At 52.1% G+C, this 22,589-nt stretch overlaps 1 long non-coding RNA gene across 1 annotated transcript; it reads right to left on the bottom strand.

Moving 5' to 3' along the window:
- Positions 1-10,208: 10,208 nt before the first annotated feature.
- On the bottom strand, positions 10,209-14,546 carry LOC122464372. The gene is made up of 3 exons (XR_006288322.1): positions 13,734-14,546; positions 11,963-13,473; positions 10,209-11,117 (listed from the first exon to the last, which is right to left on the bottom strand). It is a non-coding gene; the product is annotated as an uncharacterized LOC122464372 (long non-coding RNA).
- Between the last annotated feature and the right edge of the window lie 8,043 nt (positions 14,547-22,589).

Raw genomic sequence — 22,589 nt, 5'->3', positions numbered from 1 at the left:
CCAGGTGCTGATCCTACAGCAAAGCCCGAGTCAAAGAACCAAGCCAAGAGTCAGAGGCAGGAAGGCAGCGAGGACACGGGAGCACCCGGGAGCGAAGAGCTGGCGCAGGGCAAGTGCAGCTACAGGTGTGATCTGCAGTGAGCAGTCACTGTGCTGCTGGGCCCAGGTAGCGGGCTGCGGGCTCACCTGCCCCGTCAGGCAGCACAGCCATGGGTACAAGGCTCATTGGGCCCGGCGGACTTTGCTGGGTTGCCTAGCAACTCGGCAGGGCACCAGCTGTGCTCCTCACACTTACCAGAAGTCACCCATCAGTCCGAGGGGGTGACAGTCGGCCAAAGCTGTGCCCGTCCCTGCTAGGGAGGACTGGGGCTTCCTTCGACAGAAGATTCTGCTGCTGGCTGGCTGGCTGAGAAAGAAGGCCCTGACAAGGTGGGTGAGGTATTCTCTTTTATTGGACCAACTTCTGTCAGTGAAGGACGAGCTTTCAAGCTTACACAGAGCTCTTCTTCGGGTCTGGAAAACTCACTCAAAGTGCCACAAGGATTGAACAGATGGTTTAGCACAAGCAGCTAACATATATTTCAAGGGACCGTTCAGTAGGTGTTTACTTATGCTAACCAATCTACTCAAATCTTGTATTCAGCAGTGACACTTTGAGTTCCTTTGCCAGACCCAAAGAAGAGCTCTCTGTAAGCGCAAAAGCTTGTCTCTCTCACTGACAGAAGTTGGTCCAATAAAAGACAATACCTCACCCACCTTGTCTCTCTGATATCCTGGGACCAACATGGCTACAACAGTGAATGCAAAGACGGCCTGGAGTCAGTTCAAAGTCAGGCTTTAAATCCAAAAGTCCTTTCTTTGTCTCTTTCTCTCTGGAGAATCCAGTTTGAACTACTATATTGGAGTGTCTCCCGTAGGGTCACCTCTCTGAAGGTGTTACACCCTCAGTGAATTTGCCGAATTGCCCCCCATTCTTAGTTCCTGCAGGAGCTGTGGTCACCCTCCCCCATGGAATTACATCCAGTCCCTGGCTCACAATGATACATAAACTTTGTAACAGAGGAAGATCTCCCAAAGAGGTCAGTTTCCTGTCACAAGCCTTACAACAGCTGGGTCCCAGTAAGAACAGCAGTAAGCTTCAGGAAAGGTGGCCACCAAGCTTCTAAAATCCACAGACACTGTGGAAAAATGAACTCCTGGGGAGCCATCCCAATGAATGGACTTTCTGGATTAAAATGAGTGTCTTGTATTACCTGGAAATAAATTGCTCCAGACAATTACATCCTTTGTCCACATTCTGGCAGATGAAGAGGAAACCAGACCCTTCCAGTTGTATTACTGAGTTCCTCGTGATTAGGGTTACCACCTGGCAGGGGTCAGTATTTGACTGGTCTGGCCAGTTTTTTTATGGCATGGCCAGTTGGCAGAAAAATAATTTAATCTGCTGGGGTTTTTTACATGGGTCTAAAGATTTGCATTATTATCACAGTATATTGGGATACCTGATGTTAAAAGTTTCTGTGTCCAGCTGACGATGCTGCAATGCTCCCACTTCTGCACTTTAAGAAAACGATGTCATCAATCTTATCTATATGTGTTAGCTCTCTAGACACAGTAAGTGGCTGTTGAAGGGGGAGGGAGATTGCGGAGTTGCCTTGTGGGTGGGGTTGCATAGGTCTTGTTTTGTGGGGGTGGCGGAACTGCTGGATTTTTGCATTTCAAAGGTGGTAACCCTACTCGTGGTTGCCCGGGATGATGAAGGAAAAGCCACGACTGACGGATCAAATATCAAACATTTTCAAAAAGTGCCCAGATAGGGGGTGTTGCCATTTTGGGGCACCAATCCTGCAACACCTCGAGCTAACGTTCCAGGGCGCTGAGCATCCCCAGCTCCCACTGACTGATATTTAGCCCGAACGTTTCTCTTCTTAATTTCCTCCTCTCGCCCTCTGGGTGCTCCCTCTTTATTGTGCTCAATAATCCCTTTCCTTCCTTGGGGTTTACACCCTTCAGATACGAGCAGCATTTCCTCATGCCCACCCACCCCACTTTAGCCACCCCTTAGCCCAGTTCTATGTATTGAACCACATTTCCAGTCTTTCCTCAGAAACCAGACCCCCTCCAGCCTCCTGATTGATTTTGTTCCTCTTCTCAGAGCTCCCTCCAATTCTTTACTGTCTTTCGTTAGGGGGCTTATTCCTTCACCCACTTACTTCCCTGGTCCTTCTCGCATGAACAGAGAGCAACAATACCCAAAGTCCAAAGATGCAAACAATTCGATGTTTATTGGGGTGAACTTCCAGCAAGCATGATTCCTGTTCCCTTCCTTCGTGTCCCCCTTCCCGGCTCTGACACCACAGAGCCTTATGCCTGTGCCCCTGTTCCCATTCCCCCCTTAGCAAAACATGATTCCAATTTCCCCACCCCCATTCCCTGTTCCCATTTCTCCCCCCGCCCCCCCACTTTCTGATTGACTGCAGACTATATAGTAAAACTTGAGTTCTGCTTAGCTATACCTTAACCAATCATTTGACTGAAATTTAACTAACCAATCCTAACATATTGTAACATGATTATGTAACCAATTATATCCCACCACCATAATTAGTTTACGCCCAGCAAAATTAATGATACAGCAGACAGAAACAATCACAGAACCAGACAGAGATTATACAGACAAACAATAGCAAAGTGGGAACTATAATGACAAAACAATAGAGAAATGAGGATTTCACATCCCAGCTATTGATAAGGGAGTTCTTGCCAGACACAATGCTCTCAAACTAAGTTTCCTTTTACATTTTCTAGGCACTTCCCTTTCTCTGGAGGTGATAGGACAGGATTGTATTCCTAACAGCGCAATAGCACCTTATTTCAAAGTGACTAGTTTGCAATGTGAGGAGGTGACCGGTCGCTTCCCAGCTCATGGCTGCCTCTGCTGCTTAGCCAGAGGCCTTAGCCTAAGCACAGGGGCTCAGACTGTCACAGGGAGAGGAGGCCCTTACACCGGCAGACATTGATTTTGATTCTTTCTTTTATACCTCTAACTAGCCAAGTGATAAGAACACACCTACATTCTTAGAGTATGGGCCTTTACAGACAGGCCTGAATATCTATATCCTAACATCTTTCCAGTAATGAGGGGCTCTGGCCTGAACACAATATTCCACATGCTGTGAGGTCGGGAGCTATCTTCTCCCTGTCCGGTGACACACAGCCCAGTACTGCATTCGTGCTTTCCTGCACTGCCAGCTCATGTCGAGCATACTCACCCGGAGGGAGCACCTGGGAGGCTGGAATCTTGAAAGAGCCCGAGGGCTGATAATGTTAGCCAGAAGCTGGCAGCATGTTAGCCAGAAGCTCGCCTTTGAGAGGAAGGATGGTGCAGTGGTTAAGGGGGCCACTTGGGAGATCTAGGTCTACTTTTCTGCTCTGCCACAGATTTCCTTGAGCTTGGTCTGAACTACAGTTAGGTGGACGTAAGGCATCTTGCGTCAACCTAACTCTATCCGTGCCTACACTAGAGCGTTGTTCCCGCTGATTTCCGTCGCCCACGACACTGACCTAATAACGCCCCCTCCACGAGAGGCGTAGTGCTTAGGTCGATGTCATTAGGGTGACGCAACGTCTGTGTAGACACTGCCTCACTTACATTGCCTGTTGGCTGTCAGTCCTGCACGGGGCTCTCAGCGGGAGCCCGGCCACCCCAGGGCTGACAGCCTGACCCACACATCCGTGGGCCGGGGGGCTCTAGTGTCCCACAATGCCCCTCACAGTTAAGTTGGTGGAAGTGCTCCTGGGGAGGACATGTACCACTGACAGGGGGCATAGTGTGGACATGAATCACCACAGTAATTACTGTGGTGGCTGTACATTGACCTAACATAGGTTGACTTAATTTCTTTACTGTGGACAAGGCCTTAGTCACTTTGTCTCTCTGGGCCCCAGGTTCCCATCTATACAGTGGGGATAATAGCACAGCCCTGCCCTCACAGGGATGTTGTGAAGATAAACAGACTAGCAATGCCAGAGTTGAGTGTTAGACCTTTGCTTGGCCAGCCAGGCTTTGGAATTGCTGAGCAGCAAGAATTAGGAGATGGATTCGGGCCAGGTGCAATGGGAGGACGTATTAAAATCTAACAGTTTAGAAGGGAAATCTCATATCCTTGTGCTGCCCTGCTCCCTCCTCCAATTCCTTGCCGTTGCACATGGTCACTCGTTCTCAGCTAGCTCCCCTCTCTTTCCCAAAGTCATTTCTCCCATGTCGGTAAAAAACCAGCCCTGGGAACGGCTTTTCCTCTGGCTACGGTAACGACTTGCTGTGTCATTTTATGAGTCCCACTGCTGACAAACGGGTACCCGTGCAACCCCCAGGGAGGCTGCAAGCCCCAGAAAAGCGACCAGGAAGCCAACAAGCCCTGATATGATGATCTAGGGGCCATTAAGCCGCTGTTCCTTCCAGCACAGTCAAAGGTGTACAATCTCTAATGAGCCCCGGGTTTTTAATTAGGGAGCCTGTAGCGAAGTCAGCTATTTTCCCTTAACCTTGTATGTCCACGTCTACCCTTGTGGCTGGTTGTATTTGTGTTGTTGCCTTCTGGGCAGCTTGCCCACGGGGCCTCACGTGAGTAGAGTGCCTACAGGACATGCATACAGAGCTACACCTACAGCAACCTCGTCCGGGACATCCTGGCCTAGGGCATCAAGCTGGAAGGCTAGCCAGATCAGTTACCCCTGCAGAGTTGGGGAGCTTATCTAGACTGTAAAGCACTGCAGCCTGGTTACAGGAAGACAGCCATGTTCCCAGCCTGGGGGACAGAGGAAGCTGCTGCAGCTACTAAACAAGTTATATAGACACAAGAGATGTTCTGAGCCAGCCCTGTCACTACCTAGTTATAAATGCATTTGGAAGTGGCTGTGTAGACAGGACCCTATTTGATGCAATATATGTGTTAAGAAATCAGGATGAAGGTATGTTACGGGAGTTTAGACTTCACTCCTCCCCTCCTTAAACTCTCTGCATTGGACTCACATCTGAATTTGGCACAATGGATTGAGGGTCAGCAGCTTGCAGCACTAGGCCCTGTGTTCTAGACACAGTGAGTCCTAGGCTGCTTCCCCTTGCTACCAAGAGGCAAAAACAACGCTGAGCCACCACTACAGAAATATTGTGTTTGAAAACTTCTCCTTTTGCCTGAAGCTCTGCTGGCAAAAGCAAAGCCAAGCCAGTGCTGCGGCTCATGCATGAAGCTTTAGGCTCCGGGCTCTTGTTGATGCTCCCATGAGATGTGCTGCTAACACCCTGTGCAAGAACGAAACTCGGAACAGGGGATTAGTCGTGCAAGCTGGAAATCACTGAATGAAATGAACAGGCTGAGTCAAGCGGGCATTACATGTCTCCAGTCCTGGCCTTTATTTTCATTCAACCCCAAATCGACATTTCTGTGAAAGGTACAAAACAGTCATGGCGACATTACAAACAAAATTAGTTTTGCCTTTCGTACAGAATATTTACAGGAGACCAGAAAATCGCCATCTTAGGAACAGCAGCTGCATTTCCTGGATGCTGGAGCTTTGCAGACACAGCTCTTGGCACAATTATTGCATCCAGCTGGGCAACAGGAGCAACAACCTGGAAAGATAAAAATCAAGACACGATTATTGGAGATGCCAGACAACAAAAAATAAAAACAACCCTTCCCCGTAAGGACTGAAGGAAGTTCAACATGGATGAGACAAGGAGCAAAACCATGCCGTGAACTGTACTTTATAAAATATTAAAACATCTCAGTTGTACTGTTAATACATATTCCTCACAGAGGCCACATAAAAGTCAAGATTGGACAGTCCTGAGTCATTTCCCACCTTAATATAGGTCAGAATCCTTTACCTGACCCAACGGTTTTATTAAGAACACTCAGCGTACGAAAAAGAAACAACTGGTTGGTGTTGGAAAGAACAGAAGTTTTTACATATTATACTTAGGGAAAGGACACCGATTCCACCTTTCAGGCCCACACTTGGAAAGTAAGTGTACAGTTTAACAATAGACGCCCTGCTTCAGCAAAGCACCTGCTTAGTTTAAAGCACAGGCTTAAATGCATGCCCAGTCAGCAAAGCACTTGCGGCCTGATCCCAAGATCCCACCGAAATGAGAGGTAAGACTCACGTTCCCTTTGACGGGCTTTGCAGCAGGCCCACAAAGCACAGCCCTAACTCCCCCAGACTACAAGTTGAGCACACGCTTAATGGTTTTGCTACATCGGGGCCAGGAATTCGAGCTTCTGTACTCTAGTCTCCATACTGCTGAGCCAGTGACAAACCCCTCGTTCATCGCAGGCTCAGCCAGGTGGGGAACTCGCTTGTTGAGGAAACATTTTGAAAAGGGGGGCGGGGGGATACTCACTCTTTTTGCAAGAGGTGCACCTGCAACTTGTGCATTTGCAGGAGTCCGTGCAGGTACAGGAGCCACCTGGTGAACAAAGGGAGGGGGGGAAATGAGCATCACAGCTGGACTAAAACCAAGAGGACAATCAGCAGGCCAGGGGAGAATTTTATCACCAGCAGGAAAAAACCCAACAAGGGGAAAGTCAATAGAGAGACCGTGGGCCAAACCCCCAGGCCTTTTTTAAACAGGCCAAAAGTCTTTGGATGAACTTATCGTTGTTATTATTATTATATTCTTCTATCTTGAGTCTGGACCTTGACAAGAAATAAGGCATTACCCCTGAACACCAGGCTTCATCTCAGTCACTTGCTTCCCACGGCTCTGCTGGGTAGAAGTTACCTCTCGGTTACCCCTGGGTTTGAATCTGTCTGTTACCTGGATCTTACAAAAGTCACTGCAGAATCTTTTCCCCCCGCCACGAAAGTATATTTGCAAGTGGCTTAAAAATGGCTTCCCACCGCTGGAAAAGGAGATTTACAAGCCAGCCCGGGGCGCAAAGGTGGAAGCCAGGGCCATGTGAGCCGGGGAGCTCACTCCCCGCAGCGGGAGGACTCACTCACCGGCAGCGCAAGGACAGTCCTGGGGATCCATCGCTCTCCGGGTTGCTGCGGGCGCTGCTCAGCCAGGCGCAGGGGAGGAGACGAGGCTTGGAGCGGAGCTGCCCGACGCCTCCCATTTATCCCGGCGGAGGCGTGGGAGCGAGCGCAAAACCCCCGCCCCGCCGCCCTGCGCACGGGCCCCGAAGCAGCGAGCAGAGCCGGGGGCTGCTGGCGGCTCCTCTCGCCGCACGGAGCCGCGCTGCGTGACTGCGCACCGCCCGGGCGCCCCCGCACAGCGCCGCGCGCAGAGCCCCCGCCCCGGAGCGCATAGCGCGGGGCGAGCCCCGCACACAGCAGGGCGCCGTGTGCAAACATCCCCCCCCACCACCACACACACCCCGCATTGCCTGGTGCTGTCCCCGCACAGACCCGGGCGCGGCGTGGAAACGCCTGAGTCCCGAGAGCAACACCCAGCCCCGGGCGCTGAGTGCAGCCCGCTCTCCCCGAGCGCAGTGCGGGGCGCTGTCCCCTGCCAGGCCCCGGCGCGGAGCGCAAAAGCCGCCGCAGTGCGGGGCCCGGTGCGATTCCCGCACAGACCCACCCCAGGGCGGTGAGTGCAATCCCCGGCCCCCTTCCCTGCCGGAGTGCGGGGCACGGTGCGATTCCCGCACAGACCCACCCCAGGGCGCTGAGTGCAAGGCGTATCCTTAATGTGATGGTTATTTTATTTCCCTCATTGGGACCATGGCACTAGAGGGCCTGGGGGGCACGCTCCGATCAGGGCCAGCTCTAGGGTTCACACAGGTGCTGGGAATAGGGGTGTTTGGGGGGCTGCCACACCCACTGCCTTGAAGCGGTTTCAATCCTATGCAGGGTTTACAGTGCATTCAATGGCTCTCAGCCCCCCTGATTTCGTGCTGGCCGAAGCTGTGTCTGCGGTAGGAAATGGGCCCCTTTGGGATCCCCTCACCTGGCCTGCCTACGGGCTGTAACACAGCCCAGAATCTCCACAGCACTGTGCTCTGTGGGCCTGGGTCACCCTGGCCTGACCCCTGCACCCTGCAAGCTCGGGGTGCCAGGAGGAGAATAGCGTGGCCACACACATTTATGGCCCCTCTATGCCACATGGTGGTAACAATGGGAAAGTGCCAGTGGCAGCAGGGATCAGGGGTTTTCACCATCGTGTCATCTCTCGCTCCAGCAGGGTTACATGGCAGGGTGGTGAAAACACCAGGGTCCCGTTTGCACTACAACTTCCAGTGGTGCCTCTCTGGTGGTGAATTATGGCTACCAGGCCTGCTAGTGTGCAATCAAGTGCCCTCCCCCTTCACTGTGGCACTATGAGGAAAAGGGCGCAAAACCACAGATGCTTCTTTGGCCACCGACCCAATTGGTTGAAACCCAACAGCCATTAACTCAGAAGCAAATCCACACATTTCCTGTCACGCATTTACCCCAGTTCTCAGAAATTGCAAAAAGAACTATCCAAGGTGTCAGAGTAGCAGCTGTGTTAGTCTGTATCCGCAAATAGAAGAGGAGGACTTGTGGCACCTTAGAGACGAACCAATTTATTTGAGCACAAGCTTTGGTGAGTATCCGATGAAGTGAGCTGTAGCTCACAAAAGCTTGTGCTCAAATAAATTTGTTCGTCTCTAAGGTGCCACAAGTCCTCCTTTTCTTTATACAAGGTGTGGTAACCCAGGACAAACAGCTACAAGGTGGTGGAGGGGGGGGGGGTAGTAATCAGTCCCAGAAGGTTAAAAGGCCCCTCCCTATCCACTGAGGAGAGGTAACCACAGGTTAATAAGGTTCAGCTGAAAAGGGGTTGCTAGAGAACCAATTAGGTTCAGCTGACTCCAACTGCATGAGACCTTTTTAACCCCCCCCCCCCCCCCCGTTAGGAGGAGAGAGAGAGAGAGAGAGAGAGTGAGCGAGCGAGCGCAAGCGCAAGCTGCCAGCAGGCTGGGTGCAGTAAGACACTGAACCTTTCCAGGAAGGGAGGCTGCATCCCCTCCCCGAGGGGAGAGGAAAACAGGCCCAAGGGACTGACTGTGGAAAGGTATAGCCTGACCGTGTGCCACCTGGACGGACTGCCTTTCCCAAACCTGTGTCTCCAAGGCTAAAAAGAACTGGGCCTGCTGAGGAGAACAAGATACTTGGCCACAAAGGTTATGAGCAAACCAGGGGATCTTTTACATGCCAGCAGCTGGGGTATTTACGTTCACTCTGTTTGCATCCTTCAGGATTTTCTGTGCATTCAGAAACATTGGGCGGCAAGCGGCACTCGTTTCCTCCCAATCTGTCATTCCAAGACTGTCTCCACATCCACAGGTATACAGTTTTCCTACAGGGAAACGAATCCGACATTTTAGCCAGGAACAGAGTGTAAGAGTGGGCATAGGGCAGGGAGGGGAGGATTGGACGTAGAGTCCGCGTTACATTCACCCTGTTGTAAATGAGCTTTGGATTGATCTCAGTGGAATAAGACTGGACTGTGGTATCTTTACTCACATGGAGTAGCGCCCTACTCCACAAACGCTTACAGAGTAAGATGCTGTTTGGCTCTCTGAGAGCACGTGTGAAGCACTTGTTATGGACCCCCTACCCAGAGAAACACTGAACCACGTTTAGCTTTGAGAACAAGAGCAATCCCATTGATTTTAAGAGTTGATCATTCATAATACAGTAGGATCAGGACCCTGTGGTGCTAGGCGCTGTACATCCACATACAAGAGACCATCCCTGTCTGTTAGAGACCAGACAGAGAAAGGGACGGAGCTAAAACAGGCCCAGAGGGGTGAAGTGACTTATCCAAGGACGTACAGTAGGTTAGTGGCAGAGCGAGGAATAGCACCTGCTTCTCCTGACCTTTAGTCCAGAGCCCCCATCACCAAGGCCACGCCTACAGGGTACGTGTTCAGCATGCGTCTCAGAGCTTTGCTGGACCAGTTCACTGGTCTCACGTGGCCTTGTTTGGAAGTTGTAATTAATATACCCCACAATTCCTTTTTGCAAATACCTGTGCTGAGCAAAAGGAGAACTGATCCACATAATACGCTTGTATCCGGAAATATGATTCACCCTAGGTCATGCATCGAAAGGATCTGTACTATGCCCCAGGATTTAAATAGTCCTTTAGAGGAACCCCTTCTGTGTGCCAGCCCCCTAAGGGGCCTCACTCTCCCTTAAGGGGAGGCTGTGTGGTCTCAATGCCTCCGAGACCGAGCCTCTGGGCTCCCACACTCCTGTTTCACACCATGAGCTCTGCCCAGTGAGCCCAACTGAGAGAGACTCCTGGAGGGAGACTTTGACTCTCTTCAGGGACCAATGCACCTCGGCAAGTATTGGGAGAGCCCTGCATGGGTATAAAATGGGTGTCCACATCCGATCAGCAAACATGGTCCACGGATATAGAGCACATCGCCACAGATCTGCAGGGCTCTAAGTATCGGCAGTGACACCCGGCAGCTTTTTCAAAACAGAGCAAGGTTTATTAGGCAACTGGAACATAGTCCATGCTCGCCGAGTCAGCATAATCAGCCAGCCAAGATGCTATGGAATCCATTTCTGGCCCTGCCTCTCTGTGTCAGTCCCAGGTGAGAGTCCATTGTCGAAGTCCTGCAGACCCACGCTGAGCTCACATGTTCTGCCTGCCGGAGATTCAGGGGGTAGGTGTCAGTGGCTCAGTCCTTGGGGCTTCCATTGTCTTTGTGGACCCTCCATTGACGTGGGTTGGTTGCAGCCAGCCCTTTAATCACCCATTCGTTCAACCTCAGTGACCCAACACCTCATCTCTCCAGCTGTGCCCCAAGAGCAGATTTAACACTTTGGCAATAGGTAACAATGGAAAGTACAGAGGGAAACTGAGGCACCCATAGGAAGCGTAAAAATATTACAGAAAGTTTCTATTTCATCACAGCTTGTCTACAAAGCGCTCTGCAGCTGCATGAGGAGCTTGCGTGTTACAGCAAGGTGAGTGTGACATCATTAAATAATCACATGGGTCATCATCCCAAAGGTGTTTAACAGCCACATAGAGTAGCGTTAAGCAAAGTCAGGTAGTAAGAGTGTCTACAGCAGTGCTCACGGAGTGCATATTTGCTGACGATCATCACTTCGTTGTGCTTGGACTGGAGAGAGGGAAAAAAATCCAAGTGTCTGGTTAGTTACCCAAGCAGTGATTGCGATTCACAACACAGAGGACATGAAAAAAGACACCCTGTACCAGGGATTAATTACATCACTCCCAAACCGTTTCAAGGAGATTAACAGGAAATCAGACCCTTTCTCCCAAAGTCAGAGTATTGAGCCACCCCATGATGGGAAAGACTAACGGAGAAAACTCGCTCTGTGGGAATTGCCATCAGAAGTCCAAAGGGCTTAGCCTAAATGCCAGACGTCAGAGAAGAAGGGAACGAAGAGAAAGGGTGGAAAAGAATCTTAACTCCTGGAGGTGGAAGTTCCATTTTTCCAGGAGCAAATCACGATAACTCCCAAACGTGCTCGTGTAACACAATGGGTGTAGGTTCCACTAGTTAGGACACACGTGTATTAGGGATATCGCCCGTTGGGCTTCAGGGAGTAAGGCAGACACTGCCTGCCTGGGATTATTCAGAGTTAGTGTTTAATGGTTCCAGTCAGGACCCTGTGTGTACTGCGTGGTGCAAGGTGTCACGAACTACATCTGTATTCCTCACTCATGGTCCAGCAAGGGCACCGTCTCCTCAGCTTTCACCTCCTTGTGTCTCTCTCCCTTCTGATCAGGGTTTTTCCAGGCACAGTCCACTGCCTATCCTGTGAATGCCCGAGCAAGTCAGATGGCCGACACAGGCTACTCTGCTTTGTCTCCAGAGGCTATACACCGTGTAATTGCCTATAGTTATAAGTTACCACACAGCTCTTTCTAAGCAAGCACATTTATTCTTAAGGTGAAAGCATGACAGAGAAAAGACTTTAAAACAATAAAAGAACCTACCTGCATGCCAATAAGCTGACCAGAAATCACCCCCAACTTCAACTCGGTCTCTGGGAAGAGTCAGTGCTTCAAACGCCACCATGGGGGGGTTTTATGGTTAGAAGTTCATAACAGCTGTTAGCTCAGAACAAGAGCCCCCATGAATAGGTCAAGTCCTTCAAATCCGTCTCAGGAAGGATTGGGGCCTTCCTTGGTCAGACGGTCCTGTCCATTTGCTGGATCAGAAAGAAGGTCCCAAGTCAGTTTAAATGCAGATTATTTGTCCAAAAGCCCTTTGTTTGTCTGTTGGTCTCCAGGGACTCCAGTGTGAACCAGTATACGTAAGCCTGTCCAGGTGGGGGTACCTCTTGGGAGGTGAATTTGCCCAGTCACTCCCCACTGTTCTGAGCTCCTGGGGGGGCTGTGGTCCCTCTCCCTCAGGGAATTAAACACAGACCCTGGCGCACAATGAAACATAAACTCAGGGGTGAAAGTAAGTCGAGTGACTTACTGGCACGCTGGGGCCAGCTCTGGCCCCCGGAAGGGGCGGGGCTTAGGGCAGAAGGGGCTGGGCTGAGGGGAGTCAGAGCCAGCCCACCCTGTAAGGTAAGTGCCCCCCCTGTCCTCCTCCTCCCCCTCCCCCACCGGGGTAACAGCAGCAGCACTGGGCTCCGGGGGCTATTTAAAGGGCCGGGGCTCCCCTGCTTCTATTGCCCTGGTCCTTTAATTAGCTGCCGGAGCCTGGGAGAAGCGGTGGGGTCCAGCGGCTATTTAAAGGACCGGGGCGGCAGAGGCAGCTGGAGCCCCGGCCCTTTAAATAGCCCCTGGAGCCCCCGCTTGGAAGCTAGAGAGAACGACAGTATCTGTTTGTGTCCAGGAACCTCACAAAGAATCCCTTTTATAATCATCACGACTGAATCCAGCTCCTTCCCTACTGTGAGAAACACTCAAAGGAAGATGCCGCTTCACTCGGCTGGACTACAGGAGCCTGTTGGCTTGTTGGCTGGATACCAACCAAGGGCGGAGCAACTGAGCTCTCGGGTGTATCTAATGAGAACGACCTGCGGCTGGAAGACATCCCTGCAAATACCAAAACTCAGGATCCACGAGGCTGGAACAGGAAAGCTTGGAGTGGCCGAGGATAAATAAGACGAATCAGAGAAAGGTTCTCCGGAGACTGAATGAGACTGAGTATGGTGGAGGAGTGGCACATGGTACGGACTGAGTGCTTTTCGCGCTGACCCACACAGAGGTGTTCACGGAGTCCTGCACAGGAGACTGCTGACACGGGCACAGGACGACCAGGCATCATGCGATGACGGGGGAGATGAGCACAGGGTTACAGTTCTGCAATTACAGAGTCAATTGCACAACTCCATCCCACTTCCCAATTGCGAGTCGGGTCGGAGGGGGTAAGGTCACATGTATGGGATGTGCTGGAGTTCTCCTTCTTCCAGCCGTGGGCGGCGGTGTGTCCGCCCATGAGAAGCGTCCACATACGGCAGAACAGCACAAGAAGTAGGAAGTTGTGACTGGGGAATATGGGAGAAATACAACTTAAGAACATCAGAACGGCCAGACTGGGTCAGACCAAAGGTCCATCTAGCCCAGGATCCTGTCTGCCAACGGTGCCCAATGCCAGGTGCCCCAGAGGGAGTGAACAGAACAGGGAATCATCAAGTGATCCATCCCCCGTCACCCAATCCCAGCTTCTGGCAAACGGAGGCCAGGGACACCATCCCTGCCCATCCTGGCTAATAGCCATTGATGGACCTCTCCCCCATGAACTTACCTAGTTCTTTTTTGAACCCTGTTATAGTCTGGGTCTTCACAACATCCTCTGGCAAGGAGTTCCACAGGTTGACTGTGCGTCGTATGAAGAAATACTTCCTTTTGTTCGTTTTAAACCTGCTGCCTATACAAGATCATTGGGACCCCATGATGGCTCAAATAGCTCAGCTCTATATCACTGCTTGTGGTAGATGACCGTGACGAGGGAGCATGGTAGCAGGTACTCAGAATGGACGGAGGTATACACACTAGCCTCTGCCCGGTACATATTGTACTCGGAGCATAGTCCCACTTTATCACAGTTATTGCTTTGCATAGGGCCTGATCCTTCCAGTGCTTTCAGCTCGCCACTGATGCAAGCCGGAGTTCAGAATGCCTAGCAGCCTCCAGATCGTCTCTGGGCTGGTGTGGCGAAGTCCCACTGGGACTAGTCTACCTGGAAAGTAAAGCAAGCAGGAGGGAAAAGATAATACAGTGATTCTTTCGGCCTCTCCGGGCGGGGCCCACCCGGTCAATAGGTCAAGTCCTTCGAATCCGTCTCAGGAAGGATTGGGGCCTCCCTTGGTCAGAGGGTCCTGTCCAATTGCTGGATCAGAAAGAAGGCCCCCAGTCAGTTTAAATTCAGATTATTTGTCCAAAAGCTCTTTGTTTGTCTGTTGGTCTCTAGGGACTCCAGTGTGGGCCTAGGGCGGAAGGGGCGGGGCTGAGGGGAGTCAGAGCCAGCCCCAGCCCACCCTGTAAGGTAAGTGCCCCCCCTCCTTCTCCTCCTCCCCCTCCCCCCCAGGGTAGCAGCAGCAGCACCGGGCTCCGGGGGCTATTTAAAGGGCCCGGGGCTCCCCTGCTTCTACTGCCCTGGTCCTTTAATTAGCTGCCGGAGCCCGGGAGAAGCGGTGGGGTCCAGCAGCTATTTAAAGGGCCTGGGTGGTAGAAGCAGGGGCGCCCCGGGCCCTTTAAATAGCCCCCAGAGCCCCGCAGCCGCTACCCCAGGGCTCCAGCAGCAGGGCTCTGGAGGCAATTTAAAGGGCCTGGGGCTCCAGCCACTGTCAAAGTCAAAGTGCCCAGATAGTGGGTGTTGCCATTTTGGGGCACCAATCCTGCAACACCTCAGGCTAACGTTCCAGGGCGCTGAGCATCCCCAGCTCCCACTGACTGATATTCAGCCCGAACGTTCCTCTTCTTAATTTCCTCCTCTGGCCCTCTGGGTGCTCCCTGTTTACTGTGCTCAATAATCCCTTTCCTTCCTTGGGGTTTACACCCTTCAGATACGAGCAGCATTTCCTCATGCCCACCCACCCCACTTTAGCCATCCCTTAGCCCAGTTCTATGTATGAACCACATTTCCAGTCTTTCCTCAGAAACCAGACCCCCTCCAGCCTCCAGATTAATTTCAGAGTAGCAGCCGTGTTAGTCTGTATTCGCAAAAAGGAAAGGAGGACTTGTGGCATCTTAGAGACTAACCAATTTATTTGAGCATAAGCTTTCGTGAGCTACAGCTCACTTCATCGGATGCATACTGTGGAAAGTGTAGAAGATCTTTTTATATACACACAAAGCAGGAAAAAATACCTCCCCCCACCCCACTCTCCCGCTGGTAATAGTTTACAGCAGGCCCACAAAGCACAGCCCTAACTCCCCCAGACTACAAGTTGAGCACACGCTTAATGGTTTTGCTACATCGGGGCCAGGAATTCGAGCTTCTGTACTCCAGTCTCCATGCTGCTGAGCCAGTGACGAACCCCTCGTTCATCGCAGGCTCAGCCAGGCGCGGAACTCGCTTGTTGAGGAAACATTTTTAAAGGGGGGGGGGGAATACTCACTCTTTTTGCAAGAGGTGCACCTGCAATTTGTGCATTGGCAGGAGTCTGCGCAGGTACAGGAGCCACCTGGTTTGGGTTTGAATCTGTCTGATTCAAAGCGGGGGGGGGGGGGGGGAAATGAGCATCAGAGCTGGAGTAAAACCGAGAGGAGGATCAGCAGGCCAGGGGAGAATTTTGTCACCAGCATGGCAGAAGAAGCCAGGGCCACCTGAGCCGGGGAGCTCGGTTTGCAGGCTCCCACCGCAGAGATTTCACAGCAGCCCCGAGGGAGAGGCCGGAGCCGTCCCGGGCGCAGAGATCGTTCCCCTTCCCCAGCAAGGGGGGCGGGGGGCTGTTTCCCAGCGAGGGGGAATCTTCTACACTTTCCACAGTATGCATCCGATGAGGTGAGCTGTAGCTCACGAAAGCTTATGCTCAAATAAATTGGTTAGTCTCTAAGGTGCCACAAGTCCTCCTTTTCTTTTTACTGAATGCCCTGTAAACTCTGCATAGGATTGAAACCGCTTCAAGCCAGGGGGTGTGGCAGCCCCCCAAGCACCCCTATTCCCAGCACCTGTGGGAACCCTAGAGCTGGCCCTGATCGGAGCGTGCCCCCCAGGCCCTCTAGTGCCATGGTCCCGATGAGGGAAATAAAATAACCATCACATTAAGGATACGCCTTGCACTCAGCGCCCTGGGGTCGATGCAGGAATCGCACCCTGCCCCGCACTCCGGCAGGGGAGGGGGCGGGGGATTGCACTCAGCGCCCTGGGGTGGGTCTATGCGGGAATCGCACCGTGCCCCGCACTCCGGCAGGGAAGGGGGCCGGGGATTGCACTCACCGCCCTGGGGTGGGTCTGTGCGGGAATCGCACCGGGCCCCGCACTCGGGGCGGGAGGGGGCCGGGGATTGCACTCAGCGCCCTGGGGTGGGTCTGTGCGGGAATCGCACCGGGCCCCGCACTGCGGCGGCTTTTGCGCTCCGCGCCGGGGCCTGGCAGGGGACAGCGCCCCGCACTGCGCTCGGGGAGAGCGGGCTGCACTCAGCGCCCGGGGCTGGGTGTTGCTCTCGGGACTCAGGCGTTTCCACGCCGCGCCCGGGTCTGTGCGGGGACAGCACCAGGCAATGCGGGGTGTGTGTGGTGGTGGGGGGGGATGTTTGCACACGGCGCCCTGCTGTGTGCGGGGCTCGCCCCGCGCTATGCGCTCCGGGGCGGGGGCTCTGCGCGCGGCGCTGTGCGGGGGCGCCCGGGCGGTGCGCAGTCACGCAGCGCGGCTCCGTGCGGCGAGAGGAGCCGCCAGCAGCCCCCGGCTCTGCTCGCTGCTTCGGGGCCCGTGCGCAGGGCGGCGGGGCGGGGGTTTTGCGCTCGCTCCCACGCCTCCGCCGGGATAAATGGGAGGCGTCGGGCAGCTCCGCTCCAAGCCTCGTCTCCTCCCCTGCGCCTGGCTGAGCAGCGCCCGCAGCAACCCGGAGAGCGATGGATCCCCAGGACTGTCCTTGCGCTGCCGGTGAGTGAGTCCTCCCGCTGCGGGGAGTGAGCTCCCCGGCTCACATGGCCCTGGCTTCCACCTTTGCGCCCCGGGCTGGCTTGTAAATCTCCTTTTCCAGCGGTGGGAAGCCATTTTTAAGCCACTTGCAAATATACTTTCGTGGCGGGGGGAAAAGATTCTGCAGTGACTTTTGTAAGATCCAGGTAACAGACAGATTCAAACCCAGGGGTAACCGAGAGGTAACTTCTACCCAGCAGAGCCGTGGGAAGCAAGTGACTGAGATGAAGCCTGGTGTTCAGGGGTAATGCCTTATTTCTTGTCAAGGTCCAGACTCAAGATAGAAGAATATTATAATAATAATAACAACGATAAGTTCATCCAAAGACTTTTGGCCTGTTTAAAAAAAGGCCTGGGGGTTTGGCCCACGGTCTCTCTATTGACTTTCCCCTTGTTGGGTTTTTTCCTGCTGGTGATAAAATTCTCCCCTTGCCCCCTGATTGTCCTCTCGGTTTTACTCCAGCTGTGATGCTCATTTCCCCCCCCCCCCCTTTGTTCACCAGGTGGCTCCTGTACCTGCACGGACTCCTGCCAATGCACAAATTGCAGGTGCACCTCTTGCAAAAAGAGTGAGTATCCCCCCGCTCCCCCCTTTAAAAATGTTTCCTCAACAAGCGAGTTCCCCACCTGGCTGAGCCTGCGATGAACGAGGGGTTTGTCACTGGCTCAGCAGTATGGAGACTAGAGTACAGAAGCTCGAATTTCTGGCCCCGATGTAGCAAAACCATTAAGCGTGTGCTCAACTTGTAGTCTTGGGGAGTTAGGACTGCGCTTTGTGGGCCTGCTGCAAAGCCCGTCAAAGGGAACGTGAGTCTTACCTCTCTTTCGGTGGGATCTTGGGATCAGGCCGCAAGTGCTTTGCTGACTGGGGACGCATTTAAGCCTATGCTTTAAAATAAGTAGGTGCTTTGCTGAAGCAGGGCGTCTGTTGTTAACCTGGTTTCAGAGTAGCAGCCGTGTTAGTCTGTATTCGCAAAAAGAAAAGGAGGACTTGTGGACCCTCAGACTAACCAATTTATTTGAGCATAACCTTTCGTGAGCATCCGATGAAGAGAGCTGTAGCTTACGAAAGCTTATGCTCAGATAAATTGGTTAGTCTCTAAGGGGCCACTAGTACTCCTTTTCTTGTTGTTAAACTGTATACTTACTTTCCAAGTGTGGGCCTGAGTATATTTGTAAAAACTTCTGTTCTTTCCAACGCCAACCAGTTGTTTCTTTTTCGTACGCTGCGTGTTCTTAATAAAACCGTTGGGTCAGAAAAAGGATTCTGACCTATATTAAGGTGGGAAATGACTGAGGACTGTCCAATCTTGACTTTTATGTGGCCTCTGTGAGGAATATTTATTAACAGTAAAGCTGAGATGTTTTAATATTTTATAAAGTACAGTTCACAGCATGGTTTTGATCCTTGTCTCATCCATGTTGAGCTTCCTTCAATTCTTACAGGGGAGGGTTGTTTTTATTTTTTGTTGTCTGGCATCTCCAATAATCGTGTCTTGATTTTTATCTTTTCAGGTTGTTGCTCCTGTTGCCCAGCTGGATGCAATAATTGTGCCAAGAGCTGTGTCTGCAAAGCTCCAGCATCCAGGAAATGCAGCTGCTGTTCCTAAGATGGCGATTTTCTGGTCTCCTGTAAATATTCTGTACGAAAGGCAAAACTAATTTTGTTTGTAATGTCGCAATGACTGTTTTGTACCTTTCACGGAAATGTCGATTTGGGGTTGAATGAAAATAAAGGCCAGGACTGGAGACATGTAATGCCCGCTTGACTCAGCCTGTTCATTCCATTCAGTGATTTCCAGCTTGCACGACTAATCCCCTGTTCCGAGTTTCGTTCTTGCACAGGGTGTTAGCAGCACATCTCATGGGAGCATCAACAAGAGCCCGGAGCCTAAAGCTTCATGCATGAGCCGCAGCACTGGCTTGGCTTTGCTTTTGCCAGCAGAGCTTCAGGCAAAAGGAGAAGTTTTCAAACACAATATTTCTGTAGTGGCGGCTCAGCGTTGTTTTTGCCTTTTGGTAGCAAGGGGAAGCAGCCTAGGACTCACTGTGTCTAGAACACAGGGCCTAGTGCTGCAAGCTGCTGACCCTCAATCCATTGTGCCAAATTCAGATGTGAGTCCAATGCAGAGAGTTTAAGGAGGGGAGGAGTGAAGTCTAAACTGCCGTAACATACCTTCATCCTGATTTCTTAACACATATATTGCATCAACTTGGGACCTGTCTACACGGCCACTTCCAAATGCATTTATAACCAGCCAGTGACAGGGCTGGCTCAGAACATCTCTTGTGTCTACATAACATGGTTAGTAGCTACAGCAGCTTCCTCTGCCCCCAGGCTGGGAACACGGCTGTCTTCCTGTAACCAGGCCGCAGTGCTTTACAGTCTAGATAAGCTCCCCAACTCTGCAGGGGTAACGGATCTGGCTAGCCTTCCAGCTCGCTGCCCTAGGCCAGGATGTCCCGGAAGAGGTTGCTGTAGGTGTAGCTCTGTATGTATGTCCCATAGGCACTCTACTCACATGAGGCCCCGTGGGCAAGCTGCCCCGAAGGCAACAACACAAATACAACCAGCCACAAGCGTAGACGTGGACATACAAAGGTTAAGGGAAAATAGCTGACTTAGCTACAAGCTCCCTAATTAAAAACCCGGGGCTCATTAGAGATCGTACACCTTTAACTGTGCTGGAAGGAACAGGGCTTAATGGCCCCTAGATCATCATATCAGGGCTTGTTGGCTTCCTGGTCGCTTGTCTGGGGCTTGCAGCCTCCCTGGGGGTTGCATGGGTACCCGTTTGTCAGCAGTGGGACTCATAAAATAAAATGACACAGCAAGTCGTTACCGTAGCCAGAGGAAAAGCCATTCCCAGGGCTGGTTTTTTACTGACATGGGAGAAATGACTTTGAGAACGAGAGGGGGGCTAGCTGAGAAAGAGTGACCATGTGCAACGGCAAGGAATTGGAGGAGGGAGCAGGGCAGCACAAGGATATGAGATTTCACTGGGAGGAAGGATAAAAATCTACCACTTTAGAAAATGGCCAGCTCAAGAGTGTGCAGTGCTCAGATGCTCCAGTAATGGGGGCCATAAAAGTACCTAAGATAAATAGAGTTTGAGCCTTGATGCTGCAGCAAAGAAGGCCTATGTCATTTTGGATTCCACATGTGGAGGGAGGCTGGGGCCTCCTTGCCCCTCTGGGGCACTAGGAGTCTCTTGGGAAGCCACATTGTTTATTGTTGCTTGCACGCTCCCTTCTAAACCACACAGACCCCAGGGCGCTGAGTGCAACCCCCGGCCCCCTCCCGCCCCGAGTGCGGGGCACGGTGCGATTACCGCACAGACCCCAGGGCGCTGAGTGCAAGGCGTATCCTTAATGTGATGGTTATTTTATTTCCCTCATTGGGACCATGGCACTAGAGGGCCTGGGGGGCACGCTCTGATCAGGGCCAGCTCTAGGGTTCCCACAGGTGCTGGGAATAGGGGTCCTGCCACACCCCCTGGCTTGAAGCGGTTTCAATCCTATGCAGGGTTTACAGGGCATTCAATGGCTCTCAGCCCCCCTGATTTCGTGCTGGCCGAAGCTGTGTCTGCGGTAGGAAATGGGCCCCTTTGGGATCCCCTCACCTGGCCTGCCTATGGGCTGTAACACAGCCCGGAATCTCCACAGGACTGTGCCTTGTGGGCCTGGGTCACCCTGTCCTGACCCCTGCACCCTGCAAGCTGGGGGTGCCAGGAGGAGAATAGCGTGGCCACACACATTTATGGCCCCTGTATGCCACATGGTGATAACAATGGGAAAGTGCCAGTGGCAGCAGGGATCAGGGGTTTTCACCATCGTGTCATCTCTCGCTCAAGCAGGGTTACGTGGCAGGGTGGTGAAAACACCAGGGTCCCGTTTGCACTACAACTTCCAGTGGTGCCTCACTGGTGGTGAATTATGGCTACCAGGCCTGCTCGTGTGCAATCAAGTGTCCTCCCCCTTCACTGTGGCACTATGAGGAAAAGGGCGCAAAACCACAGCTGCTTCTTTGGCCACCGACCCAATTGGTTGAAACCCATCAGCCATTAACTCAGAAGCAAATCCACACATTTCCTGTCACACATTTACCTGAGTTCTCAGAAACTGCAAAAAGAACTATCCAAGGTGTCAGAGTAGCAGCCGTGTTAGTCTGTATCCGCAAAAAGAAAAGGAGGACTTGTGGCACCTTAGAGAGGAACCAATTTATTTGAGCACAAGCTTTGGTGAGTATCCGATGAAGTGAGCTGTAGTTCACAAAAGCTTGTGCTCAAATAAATTGGTTCGTGTCTAAGGTGCCGCAAGTCCTCTTTTTCTTTATACAAGGTGTGGTAAAGCGAGGACAAACAGCTATAAAGGGGGTGGGGGGAAGTAATCAGTCCCAGAAGGTTAAAAGGCCCCTCCCTATCCACTGAGGAGAGGTAACCACAGGTTAATAAGGTTCAGCTGAAAAGGGGTTGCTAGAGAACCAATTAGGTTCATAGAATCATAGAATATCAGAGTTGGAAGGGACCTCAGGAGGTCATCTAGTGCAACCCCCTGCCCAGAGCAGGACCAATCCCCAACTAAATCATCCCAGCCAGGGCTTTGCGAAGCCTGACCTTAAAAACTTCTAAGGAAGGGGATTCCACCACCTCCCTAGGTAACGCATTCCAGTGTTTCACCACCCTCCTAGTGAAAATTTTTTTCCTAATATCCAACCTAAACCTCCCCCACTGCAACTTGAGACCATTACTCCTTGTCCTGTCATCTACTGTCACTGAGAATAGTCTAGATCCATCCTCTTTGGATCCACCTTTCAGGTAGTTAAAAGCAGCTATCAAATCCCCCCTCATTCTTCTCTTCCGCAGACTAAACAATCCCAGTTCCCTCAGCCTCTCCTCATAAGTCATGTGTTCCAGACCCCTAATCATTTTTGTTGCCCTTCGCTGGACTCTCCCCAATTTCTCCACATCCTTCTTGTAGTGTGGGGCCCAAAATTGGACACACTACTCCAGATGAGGCCTCACCAATGTGGAATAGAGGGGAACGATCACGTCCCTCCATCTGCTGGCAATGCCCCTACTTATACAGCCCAAAATGCCATTGGCCTTCTTGGCAAGAAGGGCACACTGTTGACTCATATCCAGCTTCTCGTCCACTGTCACCCCTAGGTCCTTCTCTGCAGAACTGCTGCCGAGCCATTCGGTCCCTAGTCTGTAGCGGTGCATGGGATTCTTCCATCCTAAGTGCAGGACTCTGCACTTGTCCTTGTTGAACCTCATCAGATTTCTTTTGGCCCAATCCTCCAATTTGTCTAGGTCCCTCTGTATCCTATCCCTACCCTCCAGCGTATCTACCTCTCCTCCCAGTTTAGTGTCATCTGCAAACTTGCTGAGGGTGCAATCCACACCATCCTCCAGATCATTAATGAAGATATTGAACAAAACCAGCCCCAGGACCGACCCTTGGGGCACTCCACTTGATACCGGCTGCCAACTAGACATTGAGCCATTGATC

Source organism: Chelonia mydas, chromosome 2, assembly GCF_015237465.2.
Source record: "Chelonia mydas isolate rCheMyd1 chromosome 2, rCheMyd1.pri.v2, whole genome shotgun sequence".
Classification (NCBI taxonomy): Eukaryota; Metazoa; Chordata; order Testudines; family Cheloniidae; genus Chelonia; species Chelonia mydas.
The sequence above is the reverse complement of the archived record's forward strand: the minus strand, read 5'-3'. Positions and strand labels throughout refer to the sequence as shown.